Source organism: Capra hircus, chromosome 14 (assembly GCF_001704415.2).
Source record: "Capra hircus breed San Clemente chromosome 14, ASM170441v1, whole genome shotgun sequence".
Classification (NCBI taxonomy): domain Eukaryota; kingdom Metazoa; phylum Chordata; class Mammalia; order Artiodactyla; family Bovidae; genus Capra; species Capra hircus.
This window is the reverse complement of record NC_030821.1, coordinates 30,812,288-30,833,794: the sequence shown is the minus strand read 5'-3', so window position 1 is coordinate 30,833,794 and position 21,507 is coordinate 30,812,288. Positions and strand designations below refer to the sequence as shown.

The following is a 21,507-nucleotide window of genomic DNA, read 5'->3' as shown; positions in this document are numbered from 1 at the left end:
CGATTCATGGGGTCGCAAAGAGTCAGACACGACTGAGTGACTGAACTGAACTGAGCTGAAACCAGTTGCTTAAAATTAAAATAACTTTTTGTGAAAAGTCCATTTGAAATGTATGAACATTAATCCCATCTGTTTCTTCCCCATCAATTCCAAACTATAGGAAACTATCAGTTTGTTTGTTTTCTGTCTCTGCCTCATATTTCCTTTCCTACTCTAATTCCTAGAACCTCACCTAGGACTTAATTCTCAAACTGACAAATTTGCTCTGCATTGTGATTCAAACAGTTGTGTTAGATGACTAGTATCCATGTGGATGATGGTCCCTCCAACACTCTGCTGCTAACTGCTAACTCGCTTCAGTCATGTCCGACTCTGTCCGATCCCATAGATGATGGCAGCCCACCAGGCTTCCCTATCCCTGGGATTCTTCAGGCAAGAACACTGAAGTGGGTTGCCATTTCCTTCTCCAGTGCATGAAAGTGAAAAGTGAAAGTGAAGTCACTCAGTCATGTCGGACCCTCAGCGACCCCATGTACTGCAGCCTATCAGGCTCCTCTGTCCACGGGATTTGCCAAGCAAAAGTACTGGAGTGGGTTGCCATTGCCTTCTCTGTCCAACACTCTAGTACAGTCTATTTGACACTAAAGTTCATCCTGTACATAAAGCTGATGCAGAAACCCCTGAAGTAATAAAGATGTTTCAGGGAGGGAGTACATTTCAAAATATAAGAATAGTGTGCACAAGATTCCAAACATTAGACAGCAGGGAAATGGGAGACTGTAAAAGAACTGAGGAGAAGCAGTCCTAGAGATGAAAAGAAGTAACAGTTATGGGTTCATGGATGAGAAGAGAAGCAGATATTGGAGTTCCAGGGGGGCAACTGCACATTTTTTGCATTGTCATTTGTTACAATCTCTTTTTCTTCCTTGTTCATTAAAAAAAAAAGCAAATATAATGATGTTTTTTTATAATATATGGTACTTATTATGAAGTATATGATTACTGTAGCTTAAAAGCTAAGATTTTAATAGGCGCAAATAAATAGGAGAAGTATCACAATTTTATCTGTGGTTAATTTTATTTTGTAACCAATTAAGTAAGCTCAGGTTTATGGTATTCTGTTAAGGATCTGCAGCTCTGAGTCCCACATAAACCTTGGCAAGAAAACAAGGCCCTGTAGTCTTTATAACCTATTGCTTGGTTAATTACCCTTAATTAACTTGTAAATCTTATTAAAAGCAAAAAAGTGTTACATTTGACTCTATCTTCTGCAGAGTCCCTAACTACTTCCCAGATATGTCTTCTGCTTTCCTCTGCAGTTCAAATAGAAAATTCCTTTTGAGTTTATTTTCGTGTGTGGTGTTAGAAAGTGATCTAGTTTCATTCTTTTATAAGTGGTTGACCAGTTTTCCCAGAACCACTTGTTAAAGAGATTGTCTTTACTCCATTGTATATTCTTGCCTCCTTTGTCAAAGATAAGGTGTCCATATGTGTGTGGATTTATCTCTGGGCTTTCTATTTTGTTCCATTGATCTACATGTCTGTCTTTGTGCCAGTACCATACTGTCTTGATGACTGTGGCTTTGTAGTAGAGCCTGAAGTCAGGCAAGTTGATTCCTCCAGTTCCATTCTTCTTTCTCAAGATTGCTTTGGCAATTCGAGGTTTTTTGTATTTCCATACAAATCTTGAAATTATTTGTTCTAGTTCTGTGAAAAATATTGCTGGTAGCTTGATAGGGATTGCATTGAATTTGTAAATTGCTTTGGGTCGTATACTCATTTTCACTATGAAATTAGATCACCTTCTAACACTGCACATGAAAATAAACTCAAAATGGATTAAAGATTTAAATGTAAGACCAGAAACTATAAAACTCCTAGAGGAGAACATAGGCAAAACGCTGTCCGACATAAGTCACAGCAGGATCCTTTATGATCCACCTCCCAGAATTCTGGAAATAAAAGCAAAAGTAAACAAATGGGATCTAATTAAAATTAAAAGCTTCTGCACAACAAAGGAAAATATAAGCAAGGTGAAAAGACAGCCTTCTGAATGGGAGAAAATAATAGCAAATGAAACAACTGACAAACAGCTAATCTCAAAAATATACAAGCAACTTATGCAACTCAACTCCAGAAAAATAAACGACCCAATCAAAAAATGGGCCAAAGAACTAAATAGACATTTCTCCAAAGAAGACATACGGATGGCTAACAAACACATGAAAAGATGCTCAACATCACTCATTATCAGAGAAATGCAAATCAAAATCACAATGAGGTACCATTTCACACCAGTCAGAATGGCTGCGATCCAAAAATCTGCAAGCAATAAATGCTGGAGAGGGTGTGGAGAAAAGGGAACCCTCCTATACTGTTGGTGGGAATGCAAACTAGTACAACCACTATGGAGAACAGTGTGGAGATTCCTTAAAAAATTGCAAATAGAACTGCCATATGACCCAGCAATCCCACTGCTGGGCATACACACCGAGGAAACCAGAATTGAAAGAGACACATGTACCCCAATGTTCATCGCAGCACTGTTTATAATAGCCAGGACATGGAAACAACCTAGATGTCCATCAGCAGGTGAATGGATAAGAAGGCTGTGGTACATATACACAATGGAGTATTACTCAGCCATTAAAAAAGAATACATTGGAATCAGTTCTGATGAGATGGATGAAACTGGAGCCGATTATACAGAGTGAAGTAAGCCAGAAAGAAAAACACCAATACAGTATACTAACACATATATATGGAATTTAGAAAGATGGCAATGATGACCCTGTATGCAAGACAGCAAAAAAGACACAGATGTGTAGAGCGGACTTTTGGACTCAGAGGGAGAGGGAGAGGGTGTGATGATTTGGGAGAATGGCATTGAAACATGTATACTATCATGTAAGAATCAAATCACCAGTCTATTTCCGATACAGGATACAGGATGCTTGGGGCTGGTGCACGGGGATGACCCAAAGGGATGTTGTGGGGAGGAAGGTGGGAGGGGGGTTCATGTTTGGGATCACATGTACACCCATGGTGGATTCATGTCAATGTATGACAAAACCAATACAGTATTGTAAAGTAAAATAAAGTAAAAATAAAAATTAAAAAAAAAAGAAAAGAAAATTCCTGTTTCTGTTTTCAGTGTAAATGTTGCCAATAGAAACCTGGAAGCAAAGGTGAAACCCCGGATCTAAATCCGTTTCTCTCTTTGTTCTCTGTATGTCAGACCTTTTAAAGAATAACTGATGTTTCCAAAGTGATTCATGGTTCAAAAATTCAAGTTAGTTAGCAAGTAATATCACATCTTCCATATATCTACTATCTTAGGTTCTTTTTTTTTTTTTTCTCATTTCAGCCAGTAGCCACTTTTAAAATTTAATAAGGGACAAAGGGATTTCAAATGCAATTTTAAGTAGTAGTTTTCTTTCAGTCAATTAGTAGTTAGCAAAAACAGCAGCAGGGAAAATTGTATCTAATTTATGTATTTATTGTAACAAAGGCAGTATCTATAAAGTAGGAGGAGAAATGGGTAGACTGATGATTGATTATGGATGTAGGATGCAATAATTGAAGGATAGCTATTATCAGGGCATGATGATCAGACAGTTCTGAATGATGCCAAATCAGAAACAAATCTTTCCATTTGCCAAGTGCTGTATTTATGTCTCAAAATACAAATCTGATGTATTTTGTTTCATGCAGTGATGAGAATAAAAATGTGGGGTTATAACCACAAATTAGATAGAATCTGACACAAAATAAAATTATCTAGTTTGCTTTGAGTTACCTAGAGAGATGAACCTTTGTGCTTTTACTGTTAATACCTAAACTATTTAAATTTTTAACCATTATGAATGTCTCTGGGGAGTCATAAGTAGACTCTGTGCTGTATTGTAAAGCATTAATGTTGCATTATGTAATTTCTTGAATAAATTTTCTAATTTCCAGGTGATTACAACTCTCCTTACCTTTTGTTATGGTAGCTATAATGTAATTTGTTAGTTATTATTTGAGAATGCCTCTGAGTCATTTATTGAAGTCTATATTATCTCCAGTGTGCTTTAATTAAAAAAAAAAACTCTATTTCATTGTATAGAATTTTTTTGTACATAGCATTAAATTTTTAAATAAAAAACCAACCATAGAGAAAAAGTGTAACTTTTGGCTTATTTAGTATTTTCAAATAAGTGAAGCCATAAGAAGACACTGGATTTTAGGTATCACTAGGGAAGCTGCTTCTTTAGATTTATAAAATCAGTTTAATTAAAGTAGAAATAATGCCTAAGGGAACATTTGACCATAAAATTGTAATATAAATATGTCAATGTTATTTTTTAATCAACTCAGCATCTTTAAGCATATAATTTTAGTTATGCATGTTTTTAGCATTGATATTTGAATTGAAACAGCTAAATTTACATATTCTAGATCATATGTCAATATTAGACAAACTGAACTTAACTAGACAGCTTTATTTCCAATATTTCTCTCTGTTATTCTGGATTAGAGGTTACTTTTTTTCCTTGTTGGTTTGAGAGAAAAAGCAATCAAAGACAGACATCTAAAAGATTCACCTAGAACCAGGAAGAGAATTTGTGTGACTGAGAATAAACTTTGGCTATTTAAAGCCCTTGAAACAGTAAAGTTATTTGTTACTAGTCTAGTCTATTCATATAATATTATGCTTGAATTTTATTTAAAGTATAACTGTTTCGTTAAAATTTTAACTGGAAATATTTAAAGTTCAGGCCATATACTAATGGAACACAGAATATCTGGTGTTCTAAACTAGCTAGTATTTCAGAGGAAATTAGTTTACTAATTAAAAATAATAAAAACAAATAAATTATATCATTATTTTCAAGTTTTCCTGCTAAAATATGATGAAATTTACTTCAGAGAAACTGTGTACCCAATTATATGAATTTTCAATGGAATTTTAGTATTTTAACCACAGTATTTCCGTATCAATAAAACTGTTTATTTTTGTGACAGTGGGTTCAAAAAAATCTCTATCAAATTATTAAAATATTCTACTTAATAGGTAAAAAAAGCTCAGCTTTGTTTAGTGATTCCATAATAGGAAAAACAAAATGAGGAAATTTTGTTAAGTTTTTGCTTATGACATGTTGACAAAATGTGTAGTACTATTTAGTTCATTACTTCAGCTATCAACCAAAGACCACGCTGTTTTATTTTTTAAAATTTCATATCCTACATACTCAGTCTTGAATTACTTAATTCTATTCACTTCTCTGCATTTAACAGTAGTAGTTGGTTTTTTTTTTTTTAATTTTTTTTTATTTTTTAAATTTTAAAATCTTTAATTCTTACATGCGTTCCCAAACATGAACCCCCCTCCCACCTCCCTCCCCACAACATCTCTCTGGGTCATCCCCATGTACCAGCCCCAAGCATGCTGCACCCTACGTCAGACATGGACTGGCGATAGTAGTTGTTTTGAAGTAGTTATTATATATGTATGTAGGAGGATACAATTTTAAAAACTTTTATTCTAGTTATGGAACTTTGGATTCTTGGTTGGCTTCATGTGTAGATATTTTCTTTCATATTTATTAATATTATAACTGAAAATTCTCTCATGGATATTTAAATAAAATTATTCATTGATAAATTGATTGTGTCTTTTCTAATTTATGATTTGAGTAATAATACATGATGATTATATGACCCAAATTCAAGTTCTTAAATATTATTTATGAGTTGTTATAAATCCATCATCTAGTAACTTTTAGGTTAGAGACAATCTCACTTTGTTGTCACAGATTGCCTGGGGAATATACCTTTTCTTGAGTGGAAAAAAAAGACCTAAATTTTCTTTTTAAAGTATAAATTGATGTTAAAGTTTCTATTCAGTTCAGTTTTAAGAAAATTGTTTAAATTGGATTCTATACTACTATGCAGTTCTAAGATCGATGATAAAGATAGACAAGCTCTCTGCTTGCTTGGATTTGATGTTTCAAAGGAAGGGCTTCTGAAATTACTACATTAATAAATAAAGGAAACAGCTTCAAAAGCAGAAAAAATGTAAATATTAAAGTAGCATAATGTGCTAGAGTGGGGAGGGTGTGTTACAGGTCAACCAACTACAATCATGTGCGTGCCCATGTGCTCAGTCATGTCGCACTCTTTGTGACCCCTTGGACAGTATCCCGCCAGGCTCCTCTGTCCATGGCATTCTCCAGGCAAGAATACTGCAGTGGGTTCCCTTTTCCTACTCCAGGGGATCTTCCAAGTCTCCTGTGTTTCCTGCATTGGCAGACAGATTTTTTACCACTGTGCCACTTGGGAAGCCCAGTATAGTTATATTTGAGGACTGAATTCCCCAGAGGACCACCTGGGGAAATGGCATTCAAGCTCAGCAAATGTTAAGTGCAAAGGCCCTGTGATGGCAAATAATTTCCCATGTTTAAGGAAAAAGAAACAGTGCGACTAAAGTGTGGTGAAGGTAAAGTTGCTTTGTATGAGATGAGTGAGAAGGGTGGACCAAGACCAGAAATTCTAGGCCTTCTGAGGACTGAGTAAGGAGTCAAAATTTAATTCAAGGTTAATGAAAAGTAAAGCTTGGTAGTGACATGTCGGTTGGAAAAAGAATGCTTTGGCAGCTGGATAAGAAGCAGTTAGTAAGAATGCTTGGTAGAATCAAAAAAAAAGGACTACTGCATCATCTGTGTGAGAACATGGGCACCTGTCTGTTATCATAAGAGCAGAAATTTTAAAAAAATGAACAAATTTAGGATGGATTTTAGAGGCAGAAGATTTGCAAATTCATTGGGATTCTGGGAGTAAGGAGAATAGAGAAAAGATGACACTTAAACGTTTGACAGACTCATGAGTGATGGTGCCATTTGATGTGATGTATTGTGGAATAGGGGTTTCCCCAGTGGTGGCTCAGTGTTAGAGAATCTGCCTGTGATTCAGGAGAAGCAGGAGACTTGGAAGATCCCCTGGAGAAGGAACTGACAAACTAGTATCCTTGCCTGGGAAATTTTATAGACAGAGGAGCCTGGCAGGCTACAGTTGCTAGAGTCAGTTGCAAAGAGTCAGACATGACTGAAGTGACTGAGGATGCACACACACACTTAAGAATAGAGGAAAGACATACTTGTGAAGAGGACATTAAAAATTCTGAGTTGGAGAGGGGCTGGGGCAGGGGCGTTGGGGTGGGTGTGGTGGTGGGGTTCCCAGCGGCTGCAGTGGGCAGCAACCTTGAGGAGATGATTTCGCAGGTCCTCTGGAAGACCTCCTCCCCTCCCCAGCTGCAGAGGCCCTTAGGGCACTGGGACCCGGCCTGTGTAACATCAAGAGATTACTGCCCAAGGAGAACTCCAAGTTCAGTTCAAACTTGTATTGGTTGGTGCTGATGATACTGAAAGAATACATTCGTGCAAGATCATCTGACTGGTGAATTTGAGAAGTAAATTGTTGAGGTCCATCTCTTTGTGCTCCATACCAACAGAGGACCAATTAAGTTCAATGTATGGGATACAGCTGGTCAGGAAAAATTTGGTGAACTGAGAGTTGGCTCTTATATCCAAGCTCAGTGTGTCATTATTATGTTTGATGTAACATCGAGTTATGTACAAGAATATGCCTAACTGGCATAGACATCTAATAGGAGTGTATGAGAACATCCCCATTGTGTTGTGTGGCAACAAAGTGGATATTAAGGACCAAAAGATTAAGGCAAAGTCAAGTTGTCTTCCACAGAAAGAAGAATCTTAGGTACTATGACATTTCTGCCAAAAGTAACTAAAACTTTGAAAAGCCCTTCCTCTGTCTTGCTAGAAAACTGATCAGAGACCCTAACTTGGAATTTGTTGCCATGCCTACTCTCATCCCACCAGAGGTGGTCAGGGAGCCAGCCTTGGCAGCGGCAGTACAAGCACAATTTAGAGGTTGCTCAGACAGATGCTTTCCTGTGAGAAAGTGAAGCTGGGGCCCAACATCTGAAGTCAAATATTATAGGCAACTGTCCTGTAATATCAGTGGTACAGTGTGTTTGCCATTTTATTATATAGGGAAGCAGAACATGTGCTTCATCTTTGGATGCTGAAGGAGATGGATGGGTTTTGGAGTGAATATGGCAGTTAAAAAAATATCTTCATTGCTTCGATCTGCATATTTAGGTGTTTCAGAACAGTTGTTTCTTCTTTGAGTTTCAAATATAAGACTTCTGTAGTCACATGACATATTGAGAGGTGGAATCTTGTTTTTGTCATTCCCATTCCTTTTTGTTTTGAATCAGAATAAAATTGTATTTCAAATATCTTAAAAAAAATTCTGATTCAGAGTTTGAGTTTAAGACACCTATTTGAAACCCAAGTGGGGATGTTGAGTAGAAAATTTGGATATAGTAGGTAGCATTGAAAAACAGGCAGCACTTGGACATGGACAATGGGATTGTTGCTTTAGGTTCTGCTTTGGTACACTGCTCCATGATGTCCAACTGCTGCCTTTGTTTCTGCTGTCATTGAACTTTTTCCCTGTTAATGACACATAGCAGTGTTTTGATCTTCTGCACTGATGACTGCTGCCACTTGGTTTTTCTGAGCATAAGCATTGTGTCCCCCAAACACTGTTTCCTCTGCTCTGGATTTAATTTTGGTGGATTTTCAGAGGTCTGCTGCACCCTCTGTGATACTCCATGAGAGATATTAACCTTGTGATGTTTGGAAGTATTTTTCTTCTTAATTATCTGTAAAAGCTCAAGCTCTCCTAGGACAACACATACTGCTTCTCAAAAGAGTCATGGGAAAACTGCATTGATACTGAGGGGTTGAGAATATTAGGATGAGAAGGGATTTTGACAATCTTGAAGTTCAGCTTGTTGAATTTTTGTTGCCGGAAACTGTAATGAGGGTGATAAGAGGTATATGAAACATAATGTTGGTATAATAGATAAAGACATTTAAATAAAATATAAACTATATTATGGGTTATAAGTTTATGAAGAAAAGGAAAACAGGGAAAAATGACAGAGCAGTGAGGAGATAAAATTTTAGACATAGTGTTCAGCGTTTATACCAAGAAGGTGTGGTAGGGAGAGTGAAGGGGAGAGCCTTGCAGGTACATTGGAGAAGGCATTCCAGGATAAAAGATTACTGCTGCTGCTGCTGCTAAGTCGCTTCAGTCGTGTCCAACTCTTTGCGACCCCATAGATGGCAGCCCACTAGGCTCCTCCGTCCCTGGGATTCTCAAGGCAAGAACACTGGAGTGGGTTGCCATTTCCTTCTCTAATGCATGAAAGTGAAAAGTGAAAGTGAAGTCACTCAGTCGTGTCTGACCCTTAGCGACCCCATGGACTGAAGCCTACCAGGCTTCTCTGTCCATGGGATTTTCCAGGCAAGAGTACTGGAGTGGGGTGCCATTGCCTTCTCCGAAAGGACTACTAAGTGCTAGAATCTTGGTGTACCTCTAAAGCCATTTAAGTAAAGCCCTTCTATTCCCCCTGGAATGGAAGCTCATCTAGAATGGGTTAAAGAGGAAAAGTTAGACAACAAATGAAAAAAGTATGTTCAGAGAGTTCTTTCCAAGAGTCATTTTGAGGAGAAGCAGAGAAATGGAGCTGCAGGAAAAGAGAGCATGCTAGTTGTGGGATGTCTCAATAAGAGTGTAAATAACTTGACTGAAAGTAAATATTTTATATACTGAGTAAAAATGAATATTATTTAATAATATTTTAATATAATATACCTGAAAAATTTTTATTGTTAATCTGTTCCAACTTGATTCAGGTAAATGGCTTTTAAACCTCCTTTTTTTTTTCCAGGTTTCTCAATCTATTTTTATTTTTATTTTATTTTATTTTATTTTATTTTTTACTTTATTTTACTTTACAATACTGTATTGGTTTTGCCATACATTGACATGAATCCATCACGGGTGTATACAAGCTCCCAATCCTGAATCCCCCTCCCACCTCCCACCCCATATCATCTCTCTGGATCATCCCCATGCACCAGCCCCAAGCATCCTGTATCCTGTATCGAACATAGATTGGCACTTCGTTTCTTACATGATAGTATACATGTTTCAATGCCGTTCTCCCAAATCATCACACCCTCTCCCTCTCCCTCAGAGTCCAAAAGTCCGTTCTATACATCTGTGTCTCTTTTGCTGTCTCGCATACAGGGTTATCATTACCATCTTTCTAAATTCCGTATATATGTGTCAGTATACTGTATTGGTGTTTTTCTTTCTGGCTTACTTCACTCTGTATAATCGGCTCCAGTTTCATCCATCTCATCAGAACTGATTCAAATGTATTCTTTTTAATGGCTGAGTAATACTCCATTGTGTATATGTACCACAGCTTTCTCATCCATTCATCTGCTGATGGACATCTAGGTTGCTTCCATGTCCTGGCTATTATAAACAGTGGTGTAATGAACATTGGGTACATGTGTGTCTTTCAGTTCTGGTTTCCTTGGTGTGTATGCCCAGCAGTGGGATTGCTAGGTCATAAGGCAGCTCTATTTGCAATTTTTAAAGGAATCTCCACACTGTTCTCCATAGTGGCTGTACTAGTTTGCATTCCCACCAACAGTGTAAGAAGGTTCCCTTTTCTCCACACCTTCTCCAGCATTTATTTCTTATAGACTTTTGGATTGCAGCCATTCTGACTGGTGTGAAATGGTACCTCATGGTGGTCTTGATTTGCATTTCTCTGATAATGAGTGATGTTGAGCATCTTTTCATGTGTTTGTTAGCCATCCGTATGTCTTCTTTGGAGAAATGCTATTTAGTTCTTTGGCCCATTTTTTGATTGGGTCGTTTATTTTTCTGGAGTTGAGTTGCATAAGTTGCTTGTATACTTTTGAGATTAGTTGTTTGTCAGTTGCTTCATTTGCTATTGTTTTCTCCCATTCAGAAGGCTGTCTTTTCACCTTACTTATAGTTTTGAATTGTGGCAATGTAGACTATTTATGTTGTAGTCATAATACCCAACCCTATTATAAGTAACTTAGGTAAATTGTGCTTAATTACTAGAAATATTTCTAGTAAAATCTATCTCTAAATTCTCATGTGAAAGTAAGTTTAGAGTGAAGTCCTTAAAAATTCCCTCTTTTCACCATTTTTTTTTACTGACATATAATATTATCACACTTTCTCTTTTCCTTGATGAGAAAAAATCGGTTGCTTTTTCTTGAAGTTTAGGTGTTGACCCTTAATGTAATTCAATATACATTTACTGAACACTTGTTATGTGCTTTTGCTATAAACACTAAATTTCAAATGAAGACTCAGCCTTCAGGAAATTATAGTATAGTTCAGTGGCCAATTTGGTTTTTAGTGTTTTCACAAACACAGAATTTTCTTTGAAGTTAATATACAAGATTTTCAAATTCTTCTAACATAAATTTGCATTATACATATGGAAATAGAAGGTGGCCAATAAATATCTGCTTATAAATTATTTGCGTGAAACTTTCATGTGTAAAGTCGAGTAACAAGAAGATTTGAAGAGAGTAAAATTTAGGAATTTGCAGATAGAGCTCTTTGGAAAAAATAATTCATCTTAGTTCTTTAACAAAAATAATATAAAATCTCTATAGAAGTGTTTTATTTTTGATATAATGGGAGAACTTGAACTGCATATATTCTTTGACAGATATCCAGAGTATTGTTGGAGAAGGCAATGGCACCCCACTCCAGTACTCTTGCCTGGGAAATCCCATGGATGGAGGAGCCTGGTAGGCTACAGTCCATGGGGTCCTGAAGAGTTGGACATGACTGAATGACTTCACTTTCATTTTTCACTTTCATGCACTGGAGAAGGAAATGGCAACTCACTCCAGTATTCTTGCCTGGAGAATCACAGGAATTGCAGTCTGGTGGGCTGCGGTATATGGGGTCGCACAGAGTTGGAAACAACTGAGGTGACTTAGCAGCAGCAGGGTATTGTGGTAATCTTAGGAAGTTTGTTTACAAAATTACCTCATTTGGATAGCAGAGGTGGAGTGGGAAGTAGTTTATCTATCTAGACTATGCACTTTTCTCACTGAATACAGCAGAAAGAATGAAATGACTCTGAGCCTTCCAGGCTAATGTAACCAACCATACCAAGAGTGTATTTTTCAGTGTCAGAAGTATATAGCATTTACTTTGCAAAACATCACCTTTAAAAGGACTACTTCATTTTGAGTATGTCTTCGGAAAATTATTAGAGTGCTTTATACTTGTAATGTTGAAGCTTTTCTAAACTTGAAAAAAAAAATTGAAGATGAAAATTTGGGAATAACCTCAGCTCGCAACTCTTGTTTACCATTTTCTTCCATCAGATGTTATATACATCACTACTGCTAGATGTGGAAGCTTCATTCTTGCAGAATTCTAAATTGCTGAAAAATTCAGTTCAGTTCAGTTCAGTCGCTCAGTCATATCTAACTCTTTGCGAGACCATGAATCGCAGCACGCCAGGCCTCCCTGTCCATCACCAACTCCCGGAGTTCACTCAGACTCACGTCCATTGAGTCAGTGATGCCATCCAGCCATCTCATCCTCTGTCGTCCCCTTCTCCTCCTGCCCCCAATCTCTCTCAGCATCAGAGTCTTTACCAATGAGTCAACTCTTCGCATGAGGTGGCCAAAGTACTGGAGTTTCAGCTTCAGCATCATTCTTTCCAAAGAAATCCTGGGGCTGATCTCCTTCAGAATGGACTGGTTGGATCTCCTTGCAGTCCAAGGGACTCTCAAGAGTCTTCTCCAACACCACAGTTCAAAAGCATCAATTCTTCGGTGCTCAGCCTTCTTCACAGTCCAACTCTCACATCCATACGTGACCGCAGGAAAAATCATAGCCTTGACTGCTGCTGCTGCTGCTAAGTTGATTCAGTCGTGTCCGACTCTGTGCTACCCCATAGACGGCAGCCCACCAGGCTCCCTTGTCCCTGGAATTCTCCAGGCAAGAACACTGGAGTGGGTTGCCATTTCCTTCTCCAGTGCATGAAAGTGAAAAGTGAAAGTGAAGTCGCTCAGTCGTGTCTGACTCTAGATGGACCTTAGTCGGCAAAGCAATGTCTCTGCTTTTGAATATGCTATCTAGGTTGGTCATAACTTTTCTTTCAAGCAGTAAGCGGCTTTTAATTTCATGGCTGCAATCACCATCTGCAGTGATTTTGGAGCCCCCAAAAATAAAGTCTTACACTGTTTCCACTGTTTCCCCATCTATTTCCCATGAAGTGATGGGACCGGATGCCATGATCCTCGTTTTCTGAATGTTGAGCTTTAAGCCAACTTTTTCACTCTCCTCTTTCACTTTCATCAAGAGGCTTTTTAGTTCTTCTTCACTTTCTTCCATAAGGGTGGTGTCATCTGCATATCTGAGGTGATTGATATTTCTCCCGGCAATCTTGATTCCAGCTTGTGTTTCTAGAATGTTTAATTCTATCTTATATTGTAAATTGAGAGAATAGATGATAGATCTCTAAATAAAGTATTTTGACATCTGTGAGATGTTAAATTGATTCTCATGCCTAATACTTTATATTAAATAACTTAATGGATACCTATTAAATTGACTTGCCCTCTAGACAATCATAAGGGAACAGTTATTTACTGAGCACAAGTCTATAATCTGCAAATACTCTTTTAAATTGGAAAATCTTAAATGTATTATAGATATGAACATATATGTTCTCTTTAAAATTTATTTTTTTTGGAAGACAATTGCTTTACAATGTTGTGCTGACTTTTGCCATGCAACAGTGTGAATCAGCCATAAGTATACATATGCTCCCCGTTCTTGAATATCCCTCTCACTTTCCACCCCATCCAACCCCTCTAGGTTGTCACAGAGCGCCAGGTTGAGCTGGCTGTGTTATATAGCAACTTCTCATTAGCTGTCTGTTTTACTTATGGTAATGTATATGTTTCGTTGCTACTATCTCAATTCATTCCAGTGGCATGGGTCAGAAACAGAAAAACAAATATCGTGTATTAATGCATATATATGGAAATCTAGAAAATGGTACTGCTGAAATTATTTGCAGGGCAGGATTAGAGATACAGACATACAGAGAACAGACTTGTGGACACAGTGGGGGAAGGGAAGGATGGAGCATTATATTTTTTATATGCTTTTTTAATTTTTAGCACTACTCTGTAAGCTTGGTATGAACTTATTCTGGCTTTGACATTTATGATGTTTACATCACTGAGAAAGTTGACTAATTCTTTAATGACATTTTCTTATTTAAGATAAGGCAGTCTTTTGTTTCTGATCCATTGCCTCTGAACTCTGCTGGCAAGCTTATAAATCAGATCACCAACCATACATAATTTATTTACATAGGTTACTAAATATGCAGTATATAATACAAATGTTTCAAACAGTATATCTGCATGTCTTAAATTTAATAGATTTAAAGGTTTACAGAATAGACTGATATTTCTTTTTATTTTACTTTTCCTCTCATCAACTGAATATAATATATACCATGCAAATCAGATTTATTCATTATTATTTACATGTATGACTTCTAAGATGTATAAACCTACTTACCTTATTTTAGCAGAATATGCTTTGACTATCTTACTTAATTTTTTTTAATTTCCTTTAAAATTGAGGGTAATTTCCTTAGTAAAGCATCCTTGTTTTTGTTTCCTCCAGAGATAACTAGTTATATCTAAACGTTAAAAATAAATCATTTCATGAGAACATTCCATTGAGAGCTTTTTGTAAGGTGATGAGATGTAATGTGTTGTTGGGCATTATATGAAACATTATGTAATGTGAAATGTTGTGACCTTTCTGGGTCATTTACTCTGTTATATCACATGGGTATCAATATAACATAATCACTGAAAAGTCTCCTTTATCATAGTTTGTGTGGATTATAAACAGGAAAGAAATATACTTCTACCCTTAAATTTTTACATTCCTTTATAAGCTCATTTAAATAAACTATGCTGACATCAAATCTTGTTTGTTTTGAAACCTGTGTAGAATAGAAAATGTCAACATAAAAACATGTTATGTAAATGTGTTATAGAATATATCTTAGGGGAGACACTTTTATAATTAACATTTCATTTACATGAAAATTTGATTCTGTGTGTGTGTACATGTACAAGAGCTATTATTTTTTTTGTATGAATATCTCTTATATGAACTCATAAACTTCTTGTTCCCACAATATAACTTTTTTTTTCTAAAAGTGAAGCCAGTCCATTTAATTGGGGATATTTATGGAGAAGGCAATGGCAACCCACTCCAGTATTCTTGCCTGGAAAATGCCATGGATGGAGGAGCCTGGTGAGCTACAGTCCATGGGGTTGTGAAGAGTCGGACACGACTGAGCAATTTCACTTTCACTTCTCATTCGGACACGACTGAGCGACTTCACTCTCACTTTTCACTTTCATGCTTGGAGAAGGAGATGGCAACCCACTCCAGTGTTCTTGCCTGGAGAATCCCAGGGACAGGGGAGCTTGGTGGGCTGCCGTCTATGGGGTTGCACAGAGTTGGACACGACTGAAGTGACTTGGCGGCAGCAGCAGCAGCAGCATGTTGAATACTATTTATCTGAAATTTGGTTGTACAACAAAATTATAAATGGAAATATTTATGATTTTAAACATAGATGAGTATATTCAAATTTGTAAATTTATATGTCATCTTTCAAGCTGATAGAAGGGGAGACATAGGTACAATATGCTTAAACTTGTTGTACTATTGTATTCATTTGGTAAAAATTTATTATTTAAACATATTCATAGAAATATACCATGAAATGGTAGTTCTATGATATTAATTCAGTGACTTTTCCTAATTCAAAGGAGATCATAGAACACTATATCATAAGTAATCAATTTTAAAACACATTCTGTTTTTAAAAATAGATTTAAAGAACAACTTTTGGGAAAAGATTCAGTGTTTTTATTGTAGCTACGCAATTGTGTATGTGTGTTAAAATATTAATACATAAAATTTATGCCTGAGAAGGGTAACTTTTATCATAAATTACACTTCAATAAACCTGACTTTAAGAAAGCAAAAAATAATTTTGAGAGATTTTGGCTTGCTAATTAATAACACTAAAATATAATATGTATATTTCTGTGATTAGAAGCATAAAGTTGAAACAAATCTATTCTCCCAAAGAAAATGACAGAAAGTCATTTTAAATTATTTGAAAAGATTATTCTCCTTATAACTAGAGGAATTAGACCTCCACCTGCCCACCCACCCCTAATTTTCTTGTGTCCCTCTGTAATAATTTCCTCCTTAACTCTGCCCCTCAGCAACCACTTATAACATCTGTATAGTTTTTCCTTTGTTTAGAATGTCATATAAAAATCATGCAGTATGCAGACCTATAGTATGTGGCATGTGTATTCGTTCAGTTACAGTGCTTTTGAGATTCATCTGTGTTATTTTATGTATCAACATTTCATTCTTTTTATTGGTGAGTAATAGATTATTGAATGGATGTACCAAATTTATTTATTTGCCGCTTTTGACTTTTTGTGATTATGAAAGAAGATGGCATGAGCATTTGTGTGCAAGTCTTTTTATGGCCATATATTTCACTTCTCTTAGGTCAATGACTAGGAGTGAAATTACTGAGTGAATGTGTACTTAATTTTATAAGAAATTGCTGCACTGTTTTCCAAAGTGTCTCTGCCACACTGCATTCTATCAGCAATGTGTAAAAGTTCCAGTTGCTCTAAACCTTTCCAAACCAGAACTTTTTTGCCTTTGAAATGAAAATTATTTTAATTTGATGTGTCAGTTCAGTGTTATTTTCTAATTAGCTGCTTTCCTAAGTGGATGACAGTAAAAGTGACAGTTGCTCAGTCATGTCCTACTCTTTGTGACTCCATGGACTGTAGTCCATGGAATTCTCCAGGCCAGAATACTGGAGTGGGTAGCCATCCCCTTCTCCAAGGAGTCTTCCCAACCCATGGATCAAACTCAGGTCTCCTGCATTGCAGATGGATTATTTACCAGCTGAGTCACAAGGGAAGCCCTCCTAAATAGATAGTGGTATGCCATTTTAGTTTGCCTATTCTTAAGGATATTGCAAAAGTAGGAAGTCAAGACACATGGAGTAACTGGCAAATTTGGCCTTGGAATACAGAATGAAGCAGGGCAAAGGCTAATAGAGTTTTGCCAAGAAACGCACTGGTCATAGAAAACACCCTCTTCCGACAACACAAGAGAAGACTCTACACACGGATATCATCAGATGGTCAACACTGAAATCAGATTGATTATATTATTTGCAGCCAAAGATGGAAAGCTCTATATAGTCAGCAAAAGCAAGACTGGGAGCTGACCGTAGCTCAGATCATGAACTCCTTATTTCCAAATTCAGACTTAAATTGAAGAAAGTAGGGAAAACCACTAGACCATTCAAGTATGACCTAAAACAAATTTCTTATGATTATACACTATAAGTGAGAAAAAGATTTAAGGGACTAGATCTGATAGAGTGCCTGATAAACTATGGATGGAGGTTGTACAGGAGACAGGGATCAAGACCATCCCCATGGAAAATAAATGCAAAAAGGCAAAATGGCTGTCTGGGGAGGCCTTACAAATAACTGTGAAAAGAAGAGAAGCGAAAAGCAAAGGAGAAAAGGAAAGATATAAGCATCTGAATGCAGAGTTCCAAAGAATAGCAAGGAGAGAAAAGAAAGCCTTCCTTAGAGATCAATGCAAAGAAATAGAGGGAAACAACAGAATGGGAAAGACTAGAGATCTCTTCAAGAAAATTAGAGATACCAAGGGAACATTTCATGCAAAGATGGGCTCAATAAAGGACAGAAATGGTATAGACCTAACAGCAACAGAAGATATTAAGAAGAGGTGGCAAGAATACACAGAAGTACTGTACAAAAAAAGCTTCACAACCCAGATAATCATGATGGTGTGATCACTCACCTAGAGTCAGACATCCTGGAATGTGAAGTCAAGTGGGCCTTAGAAAGCATCACTATGAACAAAGCTAGTGCAGGTGATAGAATTCCAGTTGAGCTATTTCAAATCTTGAAAAATGATGCTGTGAAAGTGCTGCACCCAATATGCCAGCAAACTTGGAAAACTCAGCAGTGGCCACAGGACTGGAAAAGGTCAGTTTTCATTCCAATCCCAAAGAAAGGCAATGACAAAGAATGCTTAAACTACCGCACAATTGCACTCATTTCACACACTAGTAAAGTAATGCTCAAAATTATCCAAGCCAGGCTTCAGCAATACATGAACCATGAGATTTGAGATGTTCAAGCTGGTTTTAGCAAAGGCAGAGGAACCAGAGATCAAATTGCCAACATCCGCTGGATCATGGAAAAACCAAGAGAGTTCCAGAAAGAACATCTATTTCTGCTTTATTGACTATGCGAAAGCCTTTGACTGTGTGGATCACGATCGACTGTGGAAAATTCTGAAAGAGATGGGAATACCAGACTACCTGACCTGCCTTCTGAGAAACCAATATGCAGGTCAAGAAGCAATAGTTAGAACTGAACATGGAACAACAGACTGGTTCCAAATAGGAAACGGAGTATGTCAAGGCTGTATATTGTCACCCTGCTTATTTAACTTCTATGCAGAGTACATCATGAGAAAAGCTGGGCTGGAAGAAGCACAAGCTGAAATCGAGATTGCTGGGAGAAATATCAGTAACCTCAGATATGCAGATGACACCATCCTTATGGCAGAAAATGAAGTGGAATTAAAACGCCTCTTGATGAAAGTGAAAGAAGAGAGTGAAAAGTTGGCTTAAAGCTCAACATTCAGAAAACAGATCATGGCATCCAGTCCCATCTCTTCATGGGAAGTAGATGGGGAAACAGTGGAAACAGTGGCTGACTTTATTTTTCTGGGGTCCAAAATCACTGCAGATGGTGATTGCAGCTTTGAAATTAAAAGACGCTTACTCCTTGGAAGGAAAGTTATGACCAACCTACACAACATATTAAAAGCAGAGGCATTATTTTGTCAACAAAGATCCATCTAGTCAAGGCTATGGTTTCTCCAGTGGTCATGTATGGATGTGAGAGTTGGACTGTGAAGAAAGCTGAGCGCCGAAGAATTGATACTTTTCAACTGTGATTTTGGAGAAGAGTCTTACGAGTCCCTTGGACTTCAAGGAAATTCAACCAGTCCATCCTAAAGGAGATCAGTCCTGAGTGTTCATTGGAAGAACTGATGTTGAAGCTGAAATTCCAATACTTTGACCACCTGACTCATTGAAAAGACTCAATAGAGGGCAGGAGGAGAAAGGGACGACAGAGGGTGAGATGGTTGGATTGCATCACCAACTCAATGTATATGAGTTTGGGTGAACTCTGGGAATTGGTGATGGACAGGGAGGCCTCGCGTACTGCAGTTCATGGGGTCACAAAGAGTCGGACACAACTGAGTGACTGAACTGAACTGAACTGAACTGAATTCATCAGACCAAGGACACATTCCAGGAGTTTGCAAGATGGTATAGTTTTAGGCTAATGTATTTATACACTGACTGCCTACCAATTTCTACCTTTTAATGTTATTGGACATATTTGTTATAGGAGCAATGATAGCTTTATAAAATTAACTAGCATGCACTTTGTTTTGTTGTTTTCTTTAAAAGTTTGTGTATAACTGATATTATTTTTTATTTAAATATTTGGTAGAATTCAGTGTAACTATTAGCGCTTCTAAAGCGGTGCTAGTGCTGTAGAGCCCGCCTCCCGATTCAGAAAACATGAGAGATGCCGATTTGATCCCTGAGTCAGAAGATCCCCTGGAGGAGGGCATGGCAACCCTCTCCAGTATTCTTGCCAGGACAGTCTCAGACAGAAGAGCCTGGCGGGCCGCACTCCATAGCGTTTTGAAGAGTTGGACACAACTGAAACGACTTGGTGATGGACAGGGAGGCCTGGTGTGCTGCGATTCATGGGGTCGCAAAGAGTTGGTCACGACTGAGCGACTGAACTAAACTGAACTGAAGCAACTTAGCATGCACATATTTGGGCCTGCAATTCTACTTTTACTGTGAGCTTTATTTGTAGAAAAGAATATGACTGTCCATGTAATCTATTTCTTGTTGTTTTGTAGAAAGCTTTTATTTCTATCTCAGTTTGAAAGGATTAATTATCAAAGTAATACTCTTGTTATATACAAATAAAAATTATCTAGCTTACTTTCAATATACTAACATTAAAAGAAAAGAGAAATAGAAATAGAGGAGGCACATTACAAATTGGTTTTTGACCAACATTAAGACTTAAACAGTGCTGGGAATCCCATGACACAGCACATCAGGAGTCCCTTTTGGGAAAAGGTCCCAGACAGCATGTTCCTTCTATTGGTGAGACTTCAAAAATTGCTGTTTCATTTCCTGCTTATAATCCCTGGAAGCAAACTGATACACTTGTAAGTCTGTGAGCAAACTGAAGCTCTGGTTTCAGTTAATGCTTTTTGTTTTGTCTTGAAAAATGGGCTGTTGTTAAGCTTGGAGGCATGGTTGGCCAGACCTCCTCCAGGAGCTCAACAATCTCAAGTTTCATCCTCTATTTTATCTATGATCTGTGGTACCATAAGACTTGCACTCACAGCAGTCAGGCAGTCAGGGCATTCATGGTCAGAATAGTGTCTACCCAGATTAGAGACAAAGTCAAAGGACTGCTCTGCTTTGTCTCTGAAGCCTAAATAAGACTACCTATTTAATTTCCCTAACACTTGTAGAATGAGATTTTGCAGTATATACCTTACAAGGAGTTTTCCATTTCACCTAATTTTTCAAATAAGCTGGAATGAAGATTTTGTTTATAATACTGCATTAAGATTATTAAAGTATCTGTATTTTCTTTGATGGTAAATCCTTATTTAGTTTTGTAATTTGTATTCTCTTTCTTTGATTAGTCTACTAGGATCTTTATCAATTTTATAGATCTTTTCAAAGAACAAGGTTTTAGTTTTATTGATTTTTCTCTATTGTTTTTCTGTTTTTAATTTTTTGCTTTCTGCTCTTATTTTCACTATCCCTTTCCCTTCTGCTTGAAGTGGGTTTGGCTTACTTTCCCCTCCTAATTTCTTAAAACTTAGATTATTGACTTGAAACTTCATTATTTTCAGCTCAGTAACATCATATGTAAACTTTTCTCTACTTGCTGTAAATACTCAAGTTATTGACTTAGTTCAATTCAAAGACTTTGGATTCAATTTTGCTTTCTCCTTCACATTTGACTTATTTAGAAATATATCATTTAATATTCAAATATTTGATCAGTTTCTCGATAGTTTTTGTTATTTATTTTATATAATTTTCTAAATATATCGACTGTGCTCAATCTTCATTGCTGCACAGGCTTTTCTCTAGTTGTGGTGAGTGGGAGATACTCTTTAGTTGTGGTGCATGGGCTTCTCATGATGGTGGCTGCTTTTTGCAGAGCACAGGCTCTAGGGTTCACTGGCTTCAGTAGTTGAAATGCGAGGTCTCAGTAGCTGTGGTTTCTGGGCTCTAGAGCACAGGCTTAA

General features: G+C 37.1%; 1 protein-coding gene and 1 pseudogene across 1 annotated transcript in view; both read left to right on the top strand.

The window, feature by feature from the left end:
- Positions 1-21,507, top strand: part of LOC102185671 (CUB and sushi domain-containing protein 3) — a 195,795-nt gene that overhangs the window by 158,776 nt on the left and 15,512 nt on the right. The gene's annotated exons all lie outside the window — the stretch shown is intronic.
- LOC108637471 lies at positions 6,609-7,958 on the top strand (annotated as a pseudogene).